Source organism: Bison bison, unplaced genomic scaffold, assembly GCF_000754665.1.
Source record: "Bison bison bison isolate TAMUID 2011002044 unplaced genomic scaffold, Bison_UMD1.0 scf7180017853353, whole genome shotgun sequence".
Lineage (NCBI taxonomy): Eukaryota > Metazoa > Chordata > Mammalia > Artiodactyla > Bovidae > Bison > Bison bison.
In genome coordinates, this window is record NW_011483926.1 from 27,401 (window position 1) to 33,044 (window position 5,644).

Sequence of the window (5,644 nt, forward strand, 5' to 3'; positions counted from 1 at the left end):
GCCAGTGGAGAGGTGGGACAGAGAGGCCACTGCCTCAATGGAGCACAAGCCTGCGCCAGGGAAGGAAGGGCGCATCACACCTCCAGGTTCAGGCTGGGAAGGCCGCCACTACAGTGAGGGGCATGTCAAGACATCCTTTGTAAGGTAAGGAAAAATGAGGCATAATATCTATATGCTGCTTTGGTTTTGAAGGCAATATTCCTCACGTGGGTGAGCTATTCCAGCTTATCTACCAGATGACTCAAAAAGCAGGGTCCAGAATAAGAAAAGGTTCTGCAACAGGTCTAAGATTCTCTGTCTTGTGGGCCGTATGATCCAACAGATACAGAGGTGTTGGAAGTGTCAGTAGTACATAGGGATGCTGTTTAGAGCTTTTAAGAAACCCTTTTATATGAATCACAGAACAAACAGGATTTTGGAGCAAATCCCTGACATCTCTGTGAATAACTACTCTCCTTTTGAGAGACAGCTTTTAGCTTACTATTGGGCTTTGTCAGACAATGAACATTTAACCATAGGCCATGAAGGACCTGGCTGCCATTATAAATTGGGTGTTATCTGACCCACCAAGCTATAGGGTTAGACATGGACAGTAGTGCCCCATTATAGAATGGAAGTGGTGTGTATGAGGTAGGGCTTGAACAAGCCATGAAGACCTAAGTTGCATGGGGAAGTGGCCCAAATGTCCATGGCTCTTATTCTTGCTGCATTACCTTCTATCTCCTAGGCCACACATACAGCATCTTGGGGAATTCTCTGTGACCAGTTAGTTGACTGAGGAAGAGAAAACCTGGACATGGTTTACAGATGATTCTGCACAATATGCAGGAGCCACCCTAACGTGGACAGTTACCGCAGTACAGCCCCTTTCCAGTACATCCCTGGAGGACCATGGTAAAGGTGACTTGTCCCAATGGACAGAACCTTGACCAGGGCACCTGTTTGTCCATTTTGCCTAGTAAGAGAAATGATCAAAAGTATAAATCTATATACTTAATCAATGGTTTTTCTGGATGGCCCAGGATTTACAAGGAGCATGATTCAAAAACTGGAGACAAGGAAGTCTGGGAAGAGGCAATGTGATTATACGTCTCTGAATGGAGCCATGAAATTAAAAGATGCTTGCTCCTTGGAAGAAAAATTATGACCAACCTAGACAGTGTATTAAAAAGCAGAGACATTACTTTGCCAATAAAGGTCCCATCTAATTAAACCTATGGTTTTTCCAGTAGTCATGTATGGATGTTAGAGTTGGATTATGAAGAAAGCTGAGCACAAAAGAATTGATGCTTTTGAACTGTGGTGTTGGAGAAGACTCTTGAGAGTCCCTTGGACTGCAAGGAGATCAAACCAATCAACCTAAAGGAAATCAGTCCTGAATATTCATTGGAAGGACTGATGCTGAAGCTGAAATGCTCCAATACTTTGGCCACCCGATGCAAAGAACTGACTCGTTGGGAAAGACCCTGATGTTGGGCAAGATTGAAGGCAGGAGGAGAAGGGGACGACAGAGGATGAGATGGTAGGATGGCATCACTGACTCGATGGACATGAGTTTGAGTAAGCTCCAGGACTTGGTGATGGACAGAGAGGCCTAGTATGCTGCAGTTCATAGGGTTGCAAAGAGTTGGACATGACTGAGGGACGGAACTGAACTGAACTGAATGGGAAAAAAAAAATCATTAAGATGTTTTGTGTTCCATGTGAATACTCACCAAAAGTTGACCTCATCAAAAAATTATTGTTTAAATGAGTGGATAGGATGACCTGTCCTTTCCCAGTGGGCTTATAAGTGAAATGACCATGATGGCAGGGGTGGAATTTGTGCATGGGCTCAGAATCATTGACATATACTTGCTAAGGATGACCTGGCTAGAGCTAGAGCCCAATCTTTCAGCAGCAGACCAACACTGAGTCCCTAATATGGCACTATTTCCTGCCAATTACCTGATGATGACTGGTTACTTTGGACCACTGCCAACATGGAAGGGGCGACACTATGTTCTTCCTGGAATAGACACTAACTTTTGACATAATATTGCCTTCCCTAAATGTAGTACTTCTGTCAAAGCTACCATCCGTGGATTTACAGAATGATTTATCCATTCTTGTAGTTTTCCCACAATGCATTGCTTCTGATCAATAAACAAAGTGTGTTGCACAGCAAATGAAATACAGCAATGTGTCTGTGCTCATGGCATTCACTGATCTTACCGGGAAGAGTATGACTGGGGTACAGGAAATCCCTTAGGGAATCTCTTAGCACCGTGATTAAAGTTAATAGAAAATTACAACAACTTGGTTCAGGCAGGATTTCTTATGGCCCAGACCCTTCAGGAATGAAGGTTTCAGTCACCATACTAGGCAAAGAACAATGGACAGCTGAGGTGCTTTTTTGAGAGCAAAGAGAATATGGAATGGGTTGTTAAAGACAATTACAAACATTAGTAAAGACCATGTGACCAGCTGTAGAAATGAAATAAGATTTGTAATATTTGAATATTATAAATATGTATTTTGTTATAAATATATGTGTACCCCTATATCTCATTTAGCATAAAATATATTAATAAATACATTTATACCACAGTGTTTAAGTTATAATATCAAGGGAAAAGTGTGAACTTCCCCAAGGACTTTGCAGCTTCTGGAGAAAGAATTAGCATAGTTTTGGTTTTACACAGGATAGTTGTATTGTGTTAGGTGGAAGAATGACCTTGTTATTGCCTTTATTTTGGAGATTGCATGATTTAAGGAGATAAATGTGAACTCTAAGTTGACAAGGGAAGACCATGGTGACCAATTTTATGTATCAACTTGGCTAGGCTTTATTTCCCAGTTTTTCAATCAAACACTAATGTGTCTCTGTGAAGGTATTTTATTAGAGGTGATTCAAGTCTGTGTTCAGTTCACTTTAAGTATGAAAGATTATTCTAGATAATTTAGAGGAACTTTGTTCAATCAAGTTAAGGGCCTTAAGAGGAGAACTGAGGGTGAAGAAATTTCACCTGTGAGAAGTAGCTTAATCTCATGCCCAAGAGTTCCAGGCTACCTTTCCTGACCGTCTGCCCTCCGAATTTCAAGTTAGTGTCGCCAACTCCCACAGTTTCATAAGTTAGTTCCATGTAATAAATCTTTTAATGCATATCTCCTACTGGGTCTGGTTTATCAGATTGAACCCTTACTTATACAGTCAATACATTTTTTTCCTGCAACAAAGGGGAAATTTTTACCAATTTAGTTACATGGAAGACTTCCTGCTACCATCAGCTTTGACAATTTATCTTACTTTTTCTGGTTCACTCTCTGATGGTTGTCCAGGAAAACCTTTACCTATTTCCATCCTTCTCTGAAGCTTCTAGTCAGCTACAAGTCATTCCATCTTTCCTTCTTGAAAGCCACTCTTCTGATTTTGAATGTAGTAGCATAGTTATAACTGGAGTACAATATTAAACAGGCAATATAATTATAAAATCCATGTACAACTTTTTTTTAATTTTTTTATTTTGTATTGGGGTATAGCTGATCAACAATGTTGTGATAGTTTCAAGTGAACAGTGAAGGGACTCAGCCATCCATATACATGTATCCATTCTCCCCAAACCCCCCTTCCATCCACGCTGCCACATAACATTGAGTAGAGTTCCATGTGCTATACAATAAGTCCTTGTTGATTATCCATTTTAAACCATTTCTAATGGTCAGTGTGTACATAACCTTTCCAAACTCCCTAACTATTCCTTCCCCTGGTGACCATAAGTTCATTTTCTAAGTCTGTGAGTCTCTTTGTTTTGTAAGTAAGGATCATTTGTATCATTACTTTTTAGAATCCACATATAAGGGATGTCATAGAATATTTCTCCTCTGTCTGACTTACTTCACCTAGTAGTATGTACAGCCTCTAATCATTAATTTAGGAAACCTGAATTGTGGACAAAGTTTTCAGTTATACCATTTTCTCTACTTTTCTGTATGATTTAAACATTTAAAAATAAAATATTAAAAATATTAAAGCAAAATAAATATTAAAAGCAGAAAGTAACAAAGGAGAGATAAAAATGAACTGTTGTATGGACAATAAGATACCTCCCTTGGAAATACAATTCATCAAGTAAAATAGAACATGTGTAAGAACACAGAGGATTTGTATAACACATGGCCTAATGGCTATACAGAAAATTTTAAAATCAGGTGGTCTAAACCAGAAAAGGAACGTCAGTTTATAAATATAGATAATGGTTGAGGTTGTAATAATAAATATTATATAGCTGCTTAATTAAAATTAAAACATTTTTAGAATAAAAAACAATCTTATGAGATTTCAAAGCAGAAAGAAAGTGTTAGTTGATCAGTCATATCTGACACTTTTCAACCCTGTGGTCTGTCCATGGAATTCTCTAGGTAAGAACACTGGAGTGGGTTGCCATTCCCTTCTCCAGGGGATCTTCCCGACCCAGGGATCAAACTTGGATCTCCTGCATTGCAGGCAGATTCTTCACCCTCTGAGCTAACAGGGAAGCCCATGAGATTTCAAAATAACATTAATTGTACAATAATGATTAATAAAGGTTTTCAAGCATAAATATATACTGCTATCTTTTGACAAAAGACTGAAAAGTCTACCACTTGGATAGGAATTATATGATTCAAGATAAAGTATCTTACATTGCTTTTAGTGCTTATATGAGGGCCATGACCCACACCAGTGCCTTTCGACTAAAGAAAAATAGTAGTGATGGTAGTTAAGTCTCTCAGTCGCGTCCGACTCTTGCGATCCCGTGGATTGCAGACTGTCAGGCTCCTCTGTCCATGGATTTCCCAGGCAAGAATACTGGAGTGGGTTGCCATTTCCTTCTCCGAGGGATTCTTCCTAACTTGGGAATTGAATCCAGGTGTCCTGCATTGAGGCGAATGCTTTACCAACGAGCTACGAGGGATATTATTAGAAATTATGCAGTGGTTAGACTAAAACTCATGAGGGCCAGGAAAATATATCAGGTTTAGATAAGTTGAAAACTACCACAGCTTATAAAACCAAATTAAAACAATCTTATCTGATATTTTTTCTTAAATTTATTTATTTTTGGCTGTGCTGGCTCTTCATTGCTGCCTGGGCTTTCTCTAGTTGCAGTAGAAGGGCTTCTCATTGCTGTGGCTTCTTCTGTTGCAGAGTACTGGGCTCTATTGAAGTGGGCTTCAATAGCTGTTGTAGGTGGGCTCAGCACTTGTAGCTCCCAGGCTCTAGAGCACAGGCTGAATAGTTGTGTCTCATGAGCCTAGTTGCTTCACAGCATGTGGGATCTTCCCGGATCAGGAATCAAACCTGTGTCTCCTGCCTTGGCAGGCAGATTCTTTACTACTGAGACAACAGGGAAGCCCCTCATCTGATCTTATATAAAAACTTAATACAAAATAGGAAGACCATGTAGTTATAATGTAAAGTCAAAACAAAACAAATATAATATATAAATTAAGAACCCAATTAAAACTTATGAAATGTGGCTTCTAAGTTGTTAGGGTAAAATGGCATGCCTGCCATCCTTAAACTCTTGGCAGAACATATTTTGTTAATTCTCTCATCCAATATGTTTGCTAAGCCAGACAGAATCCATTTTTCCTCTATCATTTTATAATGGCTGAATGA